The following is a 13,766-nucleotide window of genomic DNA, read 5'->3' as shown; positions in this document are numbered from 1 at the left end:
GAGTTCTGAGTCTTAATTACTATCTATTGGCTTTTCTATGTCTCTAAGGCCTTTCAGGGGCACATTGTAATTCTAGTAATAAACACCACATTTGAACAGCAGTTTACAGTTGACAAAATGCTTTCACACACATTATCTCTTAATTTTTGCAACCAGTAAAATATAGCTCAATAAATAGACTTCCTTGGGCCGGGCGCGGTGGCTCAAGCCTGTAATCCCAGCACTTTGGGAGGCCGAGACGGGCGGATCACGAGGTCAGGAGATCAAGACCATCCTGGCTAACACGGTGAAACCCCGTCTCTACTAAAAATACAAAAAATTAGCCGGGCGTGGTGGCGGGCGCCTGTAGTCCCAGCTACTCGGAGGCTGAGGCGGGAGAATGGCGTGAACCCGGGAGGCAGAGCTTGCAGTGAGCCGAGATCGCGCCACTGCACTCCAGCCTGGGAGACACAGCGAGACTCCGTCTCAAAAAAATAAATAAATAAATAAATAAATAAATAGACTTCCTTATGTGAATGTACCGTAATGTATTATCTGTCTATTCATAGGCAATAAGGTTGTTTTAAATTTTTTACTATTATAAACAATACTGTGATAAGCATTGTGATGCATAATTATTTGCATATCTATAATTATTTCTTCTGAATATTCCTAAAAGTAGAATTGCTTATTCAAAGAATATGCCCACTGTAAAAGTTTTTAATATGTAAATTTAAAGTATTCCATATGGATTATGAAATTATTTTCATGTATTTTGCTACTATAAATTAAAAAGTGAAATTAACATGCAATTTTTTTCCTTTTTTTTTTTTTCCTAAAGATCCCTATTTCCATGACCAGGCACTGTGGCTCATGCCTGTAATCCCGGTATTTTGGGAGGCCAAGGCTAGAGGGTTACTTGAGACCAGGAGGTTGCAACCAGCCTGGGCAATGTAACAAGACCCCCATCTCTACAAAAAATGTTTTAAAAATTAGACAGGTGTGGTGTCATATCTGTAGTCCTAGCTACTTGGGAGGTTGAGGTAGGAGGATCCCTTGAGCCCAAGAGTTTGAGCCTGCAGTGAGCTGTGATCGTGCCACTGTACTCCAACCTGAGTGACAGACTGAGACCTGTCTCTAATAAAATAAAAGTCTATTTCCTCACATCCCATTCATCCCTCAGTCTACTCTGGCCTAGCTTCCACTGCCATCACTTTACCAAAACAGCTTTTGCTAAGGCCACTAATTACTCCCATAATTGTATATCCAGTGAACATTTTTTTGTTGTTTTTTTCAGGGACGAATTTCGCCCTGTCGCCCAGGCTGGAGTGCAGTGGCGCCATCTTGGCTAACTGCAACCTCTGTCTCCTGGGTTCAAGTGATTCTCCTGCCTCAGCCTCCTGAGTAGCTGGGATTACAGGTGCATGCCACCATGCCCGGCTAATTTTTGTATGTTTAGTAGAGACAGGGTTTTGCCATTTTGGCCAGGCTGGTCTCAAACTCCTGATCTCAGGTGATCCGCCTGCCTAGGCCTCCCAAAGTGCTGGGATTACAGATGTGAGCCACCGTGCCTGGCCTCCAGTGAACATATTTTATCCCTAACCTTACTTGTGTGCTTGGGAGATTTAACACTGTTGGCCGCTCCCCTTTCTGGAATCACTTCCTTGGTTCTCATGACACCACTGTCTTCTGGTTTTCCTCCTGCCCCTTGGACTGCTATTTCTCTTTTACACACTGTCAGTGTCACCAAGACCACACTTAGGTTCCATGGTTTTCTGGAAGAACTCACGGGACTCAGAAAATCTGCTGTGCTTATGTTTATTAAAAGTATGAGGATACGGGGCTGGGCGCGGTGGCTCATGCCTGTAATCCCAGCATTTTGGGAGGCCAAGGAGGGCGGATCACGAGGTTAGGATATTGAGACCATCCTGGCTAACACGGTGAAACCTCGTCTCTACTAAAAATACAAAAAAAGGCCGGGCGCGGTGGCTCACGCCTGTAATCCCAGCACTTTGGGAGGCTGAGGCGGGCGGATCACAAGGTCAGGAGATCGAGACCACGGTGAAACCCCGTCTCTACTAAAAATACAAAAAATTAGCCGGGCGCGGTTGTGGGCGCCTGTAGTCCCAGCTACTCGGGAGGCTGAGGCAGGAGAATGGCGTGAACCCGGGAGGCGGAGATTGCAGTGAGCCGAGATCGCGCAACTGCACTCCAGCCTGGGCGACAGAGCCAGACTCCGTCTCAAAAAAAAATAAAAAATAAAAAAATAAAAAATAAAAAATAAAAAAAAAAAAAAATAAAAATACAAAAAAAAAATTAGCCGGGTGTGGTGGCCGGCATCTGTAGTCCCAGCTACTCGGGAGGCTGAGGCAGGAGAATGGCGTGAACCCGGGAGGCGGAGGTTGCAGTGAGCGGAGACCATGCCACTGCACTCCAGTGTGGGCGACAGAGCAAGACTGTGTCTCAAAAAAAAAAAGTATGAAGATACGTATTAAAATCAACAAAGGGAAAAAGCACATGAAGGAAAATCCAGGAGAAAACAAACTCAAATGTCCCTTCCCATTAGAGCTCTATGAGCATTAATTCTCATTAATTAGAAGTGTGACTACACAAGTGAAGTGTTGCCAGCCAGGGAAACTTACCTAAGCCATAGTGTTCAGAGTTTTTGTATTGGGGGTCAGTCACATATGCGTGCAACACCCGCATGATTCACCTCAACTACTCAGACTCCATGCCCTCAGAGGTCAAACTGATACAGTGTGGCCCAAGGCCTCAGGCATACAAAAATACTCATTAGAGTATTCCAAGGACTTGGAAGTTACTTCCCAGGAGTTAGTCAAAGGCAATTCTAAAGACAAGCCTTTCTTTGGAATGTGCAAGGTTTGAGCAATCCAGTTAACCCTTTCCTGAGCACAGACTTACTACCTGTTGGGCTTTCTCAAATCTCAACTTTAGATTCCCTTCTCTTAATTTTCTTTCACTGGGCAAACTCATCCATGCTACAGGTTCATTTTCCATCTATGCAGTGATAACTCCTGAGAGTATATCTTCAGCCCAGGGCTGTTCTTTGAGGTCCAGGCCCATCTTGACAACTGCCTATTTAATGTTTCCATGTGGATGTCTTAAAGGCATCTCAAACTCAGCATGTCCAAGGCTCAGTAATCTTCCCCCAAACCTCCTGATCTTCTTCCACATTCCCTATCTCAGTGGCTGGTATTACATTCTCTTAGTAGCACTAGAAATAAAGATATTTAGAAAATATATCAATTGGGCCGGGTGCGGTGGCTCATGCCAGTAATCCTAGCACTTTGGGAGGCCGAGGTGGGTGGATCACCTGAGGTCAGGAGTTTGAGACCAGCCTGGCCAACATGGCAAAACCCCATCTCTACTAAAAATACAAAAATTAGGCATGGTGGCACGTGCCTGTAATCCCAGCTACGCGGGAAGCTGAGCCAGGAGAATTACTTGAACCTAGGAGGCAGAGGTTGCAGTGAGCCAAGATCATGCCACTGCACACCAGCATGGGCAACAGAGTGAGATTCTGTCTCAGGAAAAAAAAAAAAAAATCAACTGGCTTTTTGGATATAGGATGGCAGATTGGATGTAGGATGGGTCATCTTTGAAACCTACAACTTCTGACCCCTTGTATCTAATCTATTACCCAGTCCTGTCAATTTGACTTCCGAAATATTTGTCCAGATCCCTCCATTTGTCTCCATTTCCACTGTCACCACCACATGTCAACTTAACACCCTCAAAATATCACCCCCTTATCTCTGAGTGCACTGTGACTCCCCTGCAATCCATTGTGAAACTGCAATGAGAATAATCTTTTCAAAAAGGAACTGATCCCTCCTCCCCTAACCGCCATCCCCATGTCTTCCCATTGCTCTTAGAATGAAGAACAAAATCCTTAAGGGTTTATGACTTTATCATCTTACCCGGACTGCCTCTTCAACCACACCATGCCCTACTGTCCATTTGCTTTCTACATTCTAGATACACTGGCCTTCAGTTTCTTCACTGTGCTGTGCTCCCTCTTCCCTCAGGCCTTTTGCACATACTGTCCTCTAGCTGGAATGATCATTTCTCCACCCCTTCCCCCTCCCCACCACCCACTTTACAGAATTAATGCCTACTCAAACTTTGAGTCTCAGTTCAAGTAGTACTTCTTCAAAAAAGCTCCTGTCTAAATCAGTTTTCTTTGTTAGATGTTTTCATAGATCCCCGTTTGTCTCCTTCAGAGCTATTTGTGAGAAGCAGTATAGTTTAGTGGTTAAGAACAGGGGCCAGACTATCTGAGTTTAAATTCCAGCTCTGTTACCCACTGGCTTCAAGACCTTGGAAAACTTAACCTCTTTCTGCCTCAGTTTCATCATCTATAAGTGTGTATAATAGTTATCAACTATATTCATGTTATATATAATAAGTTGTTTAATGATTAAATTAATACATGGGAAGTATTGAGAACAAGGCCTTACACATAGAAGCACATGTTTTCTTTTATTGTTAATGTCTAGATTTGTAATAATGCATTCATAAGTGTTATTTTCTGATTTATAGTTGTCTCTCTCATTAAACTCCATGAAAGCAGAGATGATATCTATTTTTACTGCAAATAAAATTCACAGTGGTGGGCACGTAGGTGCTTATTAAATATTCAAAAAATTAATACGGTGGCTCAAGCCTGTAATCCCAGCACTTTGGGAGGCCGAGACGGGCGGATCACAAGGTCAGGAGATCGAGACCATCCTGGCTAACACGGTGAAACCCCATCTCTACTAAAAAATACAAAAAACTAGCCGGGTGAGGTGGCAGGCGCCTGTAGTCCCAGCTACTCGGGAGGCTGAGGCAGGAGAATGGCATAAACCCGGGAGGCGGAGCTTGCAGTGAGCTGAGATCCAGCCACTGCACTCCAGCCTGGGCGACAGAGCGAGACTCCGTATCCAAAAAAAAAAAAAAAAAAATTAATTAATAAATGATTCTTTTTTTTTAGATGGGGTCTTACTCTTATTGCCCAGGCTGGAGTGCAGTGGTAAGATCACAGCTCACTACAGCCTTGACCTCCCCAGGCTCAGGTGATCCTCCCACCTCAGCCTCCCGAGTAGCTGGGACTACAGGTACACTCTGCTATGTCCAACTAGTTTTTTGTATTTTTTGTAGAGACGAGGTCTTCCTATGTTGCCCAGGCTGGTCTCGAGTTCCTGGGCTCAAGCGATCTGCCTACCTCAGCCTCACAAAGTGCTGGGATTACAGGCATGAGTCACTGTGCCAAGCCACAATTAAGACTCTTTAAAGTGGATAAAAGAGTTTGCACATATTAAATGTTTTCTGATACTCATTGTGCAAGTCCTCTGAAGAAAGTTTATTTTGTTTAAAAGACAAGAGAGATTTGACCATGTTTCTGCTTAAGAAAAAGAACCAATAATGATACAGAGTTTGAAAATAAAGAAAGGAAAGCAGACTCCCTAGGAATCTGGGAGAAAATAGGGTGTAGAACACAGATGAGTAGATTAGCTTTGGACAAGAGGAAGAATATCACTGCCTCCCAATGAAGGGAAAGAAGACAGAAGGGCACTGTAGTGATGCAGAGAATTCTGTGGCTTGGCAGATGAGGAGGAGAAGAGTAGGAAGAGGCTGTACAGCCTCTGTGATAGATGCAAGGCTGTATGCTAGGAGAGGGGACACCAATAGGGTTAGCTTGGCGGTGAGAATTATCTTAGCTGCAAGAAACAAAATTCGTGGGAGGAACAATTATTGAGAAGGCAATCAACATTATCTGCTACGACTGATAAATATTTAAAATAGCACTGAGTTCTTCTTCTTTCCCTTCCCCAACAATTCAGTCCTGAAGCAATAACGTAGGATCAAAAATGTAGGTATCAGGGCCTGGGGTGGAGGGTCACTGTGATCCAGAGTGGAGAGTCAGAGACTCAGCAGGGCATCCCTGGGGAGAGAGGGGTCAGCCTAGGACAGGGTGCCTAAGTGTACGTGGGGTGAGGAGAAGGGCATGGGGGAGTCCATCACAGGGTTTTGGAGCATAAGCAGGGTGAGGAGGGCATCCGAGCAGGGGCTATAACCTGGCAGAGGCAGTCAAAGCCAGAGCAGAGTAAAGGCATGGGGTCAACATGAGGTGGGGGCAGAAGCACTCCAGCATGGGACATCAAAGCACAGGGTGAGGAATGTGGCCCAGACAGGGGGATAGCCTGGCCCTGAGTATCAGCACCCAAGAGGTCATCTTTGTGGGAGGGAGGCCAGTGCAGGGTGTTGGAGCCAGAACAGGGTAAGGAAGATGCCCAGTGGAACAGCTTTTCATGGGTAAGGAACCCGCCCAGATAGCCCAAGAAGGTCAACTAGGGCATTAGTGCAGGGATGTGACCCTTCATTACACATCAAAATCCCAGTACAATGAGAAGGACATCCACAAAGGGACAGATGTCGTAGCAACAAGGAGGGATTGTTTACATACAGGCAGATTGACCAAATAAGCAAACGATTTAAAAAATGTATTCTCCCGGCCAGGCGTGGTGGCTCATACCTGGAATCCCAGCACTTTGGGAGGCTGAGGTGGGTGGATCACCTGAGGTCAGGAGTTCAAGACCAGCCTGGCCAACATGGTGAAAACCCATCTCTACTAAAAATACAAAAAATTAGCCAGGCATGGTGGCGGGTGCCTGTAATCCTAGCTACTTGGGAGGCTGAGGCAGGAGAATCGCTTGAACCTGGGAGGCAGAGGTTGCAGTGAGCTGAGATCAAGCCGTTGTGCTCCAGCCTGGGCAATGAGAGCAAGACTCTGTCTCAAAAAAAAAAAAAAAAAAGAAAGAAAGAAAAAGAAAAGAAAAAAATTCTTCTTAAGTACAAATGTAGAAAGAGAAAATTAGAGTGAACCTCAAGATCAGGAGCAGTGGCTCATGCCTGTAATCTCAGCACTTTGGGAGGCCAAAGCGAGCAGATCAACTGAGGTCAGGAGTGCTAGACTAGCCTGGCCAACATGGCAAAACCCTGTCTCTACTAAAAATACAAAAAGTAGCCGGACATGGTGATGGGTGCCTGTAATCCCAGCTACTCAGGAGTCTGAGACAGGAGAATCGCTTGAACCCGGGAGGCGGAGGTTGCAGTTAGCCGAGGTTGTGCCACCACACTCCAGTCTGGGCAACAGAGTGAGACTCCACCTCAGAAAAAAAAAAAAAAAGAATGAACCTTGTAGTGCTGGATTGGAATTGTGGTATCTCTGTGTCCTTATACCTATCAATATACACATACATAGTTATAGAAATAATATAGATGTAAATGTATGTATGTGTATGTTTGTATGTACGTAAATACATATATTCCTTAGGCTTGTCCACTGAGAGGCTTAGAGGCAACAATATCCCAATAGCAACAAATACACCTAGTACCCAGATCTTGGCTTTTAAATATTATCCTCCTTTAAAAAGAACTCTTTGCTGAAATAACTGATTCCAAGTCTGGAGTAAGGAAAATGCACGATGAGCCTGGGATATCTTGTTGTTGCAGAAAGTAAGGTGGTCCTTATAGAATGATAACAAGTTAAGAGGTCAGAGAAGTCAGCTTGAATGGACTCCCATCAGCCAAACCTGGAATAATTTGAGTATCAAAATAAATGGTGATTCTAATGGATTGTAACCCAGTGAATAAAATAGGAAACAATGAGTCCAAACTGATAAAAAATAAATGAATAATTTGAAAGTAATGGGATTCCGGCCATGATACCCCCAAAATATAGCACCTTAGCATTTGAGAAAACAGCAAAAGCAGGTAGGTCACTCTTGCTTCTTCCTTCTCCCCTGAAGCAGCTCATAAGAACCTCATTTGAGTGGTGCTCTCCCTATTCCTGGAAAAAAGGAACATCCTTATCTCTGAAAACACAGGGACACAGAAAAGAATCTGAGCAAAACAGGCCTCAGTAACTTCTCTCCAGTTTATTATCATTAGGTCATACTTTTTCAGTCCAATCATACTTCTCCATGACTATCCACTTCACCACACCTAGCAAGAAGGTTCTATAACAATAAAACATTTTGTAGAGTGTGTGTGTTTCTCTCTCTCTTTTTTAGAGTTGGGGTGTCGCTCTGTAGCCCAGGCTGGAATGCAGTGGCATGATCATAGCTCACTGCAGCCTCAAATTCCTGGACTCAAGTGATTCTCCCGCCTTATCCTCCCCGGTAGTAGCTGGGACTACAGGCATGCGCCGCCATACTTGGCTAATTTTTTTTTCTTTTTTTTTCAAGAGATGGTGGCTGGGGGCAATCTTGCTTTGTTGTCCAGCCTGGTCTCGAACTCCTGCCCTTAAGCAATCCTCCCACCTCGACCGACCTCCCAAAGTGCTGGGATTATAGGCATGAACCACCGTAGCCAGCCGAGTGTTTCTCTCTTGATTAGCAAAAACTGCCTCATCCTTTGGTCTAGTTAGTCACTAGAGAGGAGGTGGATCAGTTGGCTTAGGAGGCTCAATCTTATAGGATAAAGGGGACCAAGACCCTAGTTTCTGCTCACCCAGATCTGAAGTTAAGGAGACTTTATCTTATCTTTAAGTCCCAGTGGCAAAGGAGGACTGAAGAGACACCAGTTTTAGTTATCTCTGCATTTAGAAGAGGACTCTGTTGCCCTTTGGGCTGAGTAAGTCCCAGCCCCACCCCCTATAACTAGGATTCTTGGACATTCAGAGGAGAGGAGGGTAAACCACAAGTGGGAAAAATGACTTCTGATTAGGGTATGTGGAAGGCTTAAACTATAATAGAGAAAGTTAACAGCTGTAACTGATCACATTTGTTCCTTGAGTTTGTAGATCATACTGGTTACACTAGTATAGAAAGAACTCTAAAAAGTCAAGAAGAAAAATTGCATTCAATATAAAATGGACAAAGAGTATGACTAACAAATACAGAAGAATAAAAATAAATGACCATTAAATATATTTAGAATGTTTAAAATGCACTAGTAATAAAAAAACTATACAAATAAAATGAGCTGTCATGTGTCACAGATCGAATGATCAAAGAAGATAACATTATTTATTGTTGTAGAAGATGTGAGAAAACATGTAGCTTCATATTCTATAAGAGGGACAACAAATTGGCATTATGCATACAAAATTAATTGTGTCTTTGTTTAATTTAAGAAAATAAATGGGCTGGGCGCAGTAGCTCATGCCTGTAATCCCAGCATTTTGGGAGGCAGAGGAGGGCAGATTACTTGAGGTCAGAAGTTCGAGACCAGTCTGGCAAACATGGTGAAACCCTGTCTCTACCAAAAAATACAAAAATAAGGAAATAATTGGGCAAATTCTCAAAGATGAAAACTATTGTTATAGTATTGTTAAGTAATGTATATGATTCATGTATACAGTGGATTAATGACGCCTTCCACATTTATGGGAGTTCTAAGATTGCCTGTTTAATGCCTATATTGTTAGAAGGTCATTCACTGCCCCCAACACCCTCTCCCACCCCCAACTATGCCTCAGTTGCAGGAAATTTGGTTAGCTATTCTTTTTTTTTTTTTTTTTTGAGATGAAGTCTCACTCTGTTGCCCAGGCTGGAGTGCAGTGGTGCAATCTCGGCTGACTGCAACTTTGCCCCCTAGGTTCAAGCAATTCTCCTGCCTCAGCATCTCTAGTAGCTGGGATTACAGGCGTGTGCTACCATGCCCAGCTAATTTTTGTATTTTCAGTAGAGACAGGATTTCGCCATGTTGGTCAGGCTGGTCTCAAACTCCTGACCTCAAGTGATCCGCCTGCCTTGGCCTCCCAAAGTGCTGGGATTACAGGCATAAGCCACCGTGCCCTACCTCGGTTAACTATTCTTAACAAATACAAAAGAAAGTACTATCAAAGTTGAATGGGAAGAAGGAAAGCAAAGAGAGGAATTGAGATTTCTCAGTCTACAGAAATTTTGACTTTTTTTTTTTATGGCTATAAGGATTGCCCAAGCAGAAGAATTCCTCCTGATCCTCTGTAATGCACAAGAGGCATCCTGTGCGTTCCAGGTGAAATGCAAATATGATTTATTCATTTTGGGAGAATAGACTATTGAACCACTTCAAGTCATAATTTAAAACAAAACAAAATTTTTTTTAGAGATGAGGGTGTCACTATGTTGACCAGGCTGTTCTTGAACTCCTGGCCTACGAGTGATTCTCCCCCTTGGCCTCCCAAAGTGCTGGGATTATAGGTGTGAGCCACTACACCCAGCTTTTCAGATCGTAAGTAACAGCTCTACCTAGACCAGTTCATCTGCCCTTGTTCTTTATATGAAGGAAAACCATATAATGTATTATCTAAACCAAAACAGTTGAGAATGAAAGGGGATGCTATTAATAATTACACAGAGATTGTCCTAGGAAAACCAGGGCATGCAGTCATTTATGTATACCATGTTTTTAACATGCTCGAGGGAGAAAAACAGGTCTAATTGACATCAATATTAGTAGTTATAAATTGAAGCATCAATCAGATAGATAACTATCCAGCTAGAGAGATAGATGTTGATCAATTTGTATAAGATTAGAGACACATCACACAATAATTTTAATAGATATCCATTGTCCAGTAAATATAGTATATCAAATTTTCTTCTTATCTGACTTCTGCTTCCTAAATAGGCTGATTTTATTACAACTACTTCAACAACTTGGAAAAATGTTGTTACTAGCTCTTTAAATTCTTGCCTGTTTGCATAAGTAATGGCAGATACAGTAGACTGGCTCACTCAGCCTTCATTCCAAACTGTTTTTTGCTTGCTTTACTCTAACATAGAGAAGTATGTTCCCAGACTCTCCTGTAGCTAAGTGTGACCATGTGACTGAATTCTGTCTTAATGAGACTTAATTGGAAGTCAGCTGCTGTTGCCTCTTCCTTTTCCTCCTGATGGCTTGGAATATATAAAATATTTGATGTGTGGCATCCATTAGCAAGAAAGCAAGGCAGGAAGGTAGAAGGAACCTGGTTCTTTGAGGACAAAATTTAAACTCCTAATACCAGCTCTGAACTATTTACAGATGGACATAACAAACAAATCAACCTCTTTCTCATTTAAAAAATTTTCAGGCCGGGCGCGGTGGCTCAAGCCTGTAATCCCAGCACTTTGGGAGGCCGAGACGGGTGGATCACGAGGTCAGGAGATCGAGACCATCCTGGCTAACACGGTGAAACCCCGTCTCTACTAAAAAATACAAAAAACTAGCCGGGTGAGGTGGCGGGCGCCTGTAGTCCCAGCTACTCGGGAGGCTGAGGCAGGAGAATGGCGGGAACCCAGGAGGCGGAGCTTGCAGTGAGCTGAGATCCAGCCACTGCACTCCAGCCTGGGCGACAGAGCGAGACTCCGTCTCAAAAAAAAAAAAAAAAAAAAAAATTTCAGGTAACTTTCAGTTAAATGAAGTTTTGACTAATATAGAAATTATAAATCAATGTTACATGTGTATAGTATTTTTTTAAATAATTTAAAATAATACTGGAATATAGATTAGCACGGTTGAATATAAATTACAACCAACTGTTGTAACAAACAATCCCCATATCTCAATAGCCCAACTCAAAAAATATGCATCTCTCCTCTTTCATATCTCAGTACAGTGCAGGGACAGGAAGGCAGGAAGTGGGAGTACATTCACCTGATTTCATGTTGCAGCCATCAACATTTGACCTCCAAGACCCCAGAGAAGGGAGAGACAGATTAATAGGCTTGTGTGTGAAGGATTATTTAGCACTTCTACCTGAATTCCATAGGGCAAAACTAGTCACATGGCCCCGCCTAGCTGAAAGAGTCACTGGGAAATGTAGTCTTTCTATCTGTGCAGGAGAAAGATAAACTGGTTTAGTAAATACGTTGAATTGTCTTTGCTATGGAAAATTTTGTGGAGAAGGATAGAAAATCAAGAACATCAAAACCCGGAATCCAAAAATCACAACATAATGAAATAAAAATTAAGGAAGTAATTTGAAAAATTACTATACTTGCTGTCTTAAAATATAGTTAAGCAGAAACTTAGTTCGTTAGAGGGCTTGTGAAGTATATTTTGGTAACTGAGTTTTCTTAGTAACATGGGAATAACTCCCAAATTTTTGCTGTTTTGATTTTTTTTTTTAGACAGGGTTTTGCACTGTTGCCCAGGCTAGAGTGCAGTGGCACGATCATGACTCACTGCAACCTCCGCCTCCCGGGCTCAAGTGATTTTTCCACCTCAGCCGCTGAGGAGCTGGGACTACAGGCACACAACACCACGCCTGACTAATTTTTGTATTTTTAGTAAAGATGGGGTTTCGCCATGTTGACCAGGCTGGTCGCAAACTCCTGAGCTCAAGTGATTTCTCCTGCCTTGGCCTCCCAAAGTGCTGGGATTGCCGGCATGAGCCACCACACCTGGCTTGATTTTTCTTAAAAATCTTCTAAAATCTTACTGTGTATCTCAAATCACATGGTATTATACATCTATTTACTGCTTCCAGTATATGTCTATATCAGTTTCCTATTACTGTTGTAACAAATGACCACAAACAGGGTCTCAAAACAATAAAAATGTGTTATCTTATAGTCCTGGTAGTCAAAAGTCTGAAATGGGTCTCACTTGGCTAAAATCAAGATGTCAGCAGAGCTGTATTTTTTTTGTGGGCTCTAGGGAAGGATCCATTTTCTTAACTTTTCCAGCTTCTAGAAGTCACCTGCATTCCTTGGATGCTAGCCCCTTCTTCCATTTTCAAAGGCAGCAATAGAGCATCTTCCAATCTCCCTCTGACTCTGATCTTTTGCCTCCTTCTTCCATACTTAAAGGATTATTGTGAATACCTTGGGTCCATCAGATAATCCAAGAGAATTTCCCTATTTTAAGTCCAAGTGATCAGTTCCTTAATTCCATCTGCAACCTTAATTCCTCATTGCCAGGTAATAGAACAGGTTTCAGGAATTTATTCACGGACATTTTTGGGAGAATCATTATTCTGCGTCACACATGTCATAAAAAATTGTGATTATAAGTGTAATATGTAGGCCAGGTGTGGTGGCTCACACCTGTAATCCCAGCATTTTGGGAGGCCAAGACAGGCAGATCACCTGAGGTCTGGAGTTCGAGAACAGCCTGGCCAACATGGTGAAACCTTGTCTCTATTAAAAAATACCAAATTGGCCATATGTGGTGACTCACGCCTGTAATCCCAGCACTTTGGGATGCCAAGGCAGGTGGATCACCTGAGGTCACGAGTTTGAGACCAGCCTGGCCAACATGGCGAAACCCCATCTCTACTAAAAATACAAAAATTAACCTGGTATGGTGGCATGTGTCTGTAATCTCAGCTACTTGGGAGGCTGAGTCAAGAGGCTTGCTTGAACCCAGGAGGCAGAGGTTGCAATGAGCTGAGATCCTGCCACTGCACTCCAGCCTGGGCAACACAGTGAGAATCTGTCTCATAAATAAATAAATAAATACCAAATTACCTGGGCGTGGTGGTGCACACCTGTAATCCCAGCTGCTCAGGAGTCTGAGGTAGGAAGAATTGCTTGCACCTGGGAGGCAAAGGTTGCAGTGAGCCAAGATTGCACCTCTGCACTCCAGCTTGGGCAACAGAGCAAGACTCTGTCTCGGAAAAAAAAATAAATAAGTGTAATATGCTTGTTATAGAGAAACTGGTTACATATAAAAAATATGTTTTTCATAGAACTGATTACATACAGAAAAATAAAAAGAATAAAAAGTAAAATAAGTTGATTCTGTCAGCCAAAGATGACCACTATTAACATTTTGGTATGTACTTTCCAAATATATATATGTAATAT

This window comes from Macaca nemestrina, chromosome 1, assembly GCF_043159975.1.
Source record: "Macaca nemestrina isolate mMacNem1 chromosome 1, mMacNem.hap1, whole genome shotgun sequence".
In the NCBI taxonomy this organism is placed as follows: Eukaryota; Metazoa; Chordata; class Mammalia; order Primates; family Cercopithecidae; genus Macaca; species Macaca nemestrina.
The sequence above is the reverse complement of the archived record's forward strand: the minus strand, read 5'-3'. Positions refer to the sequence as shown.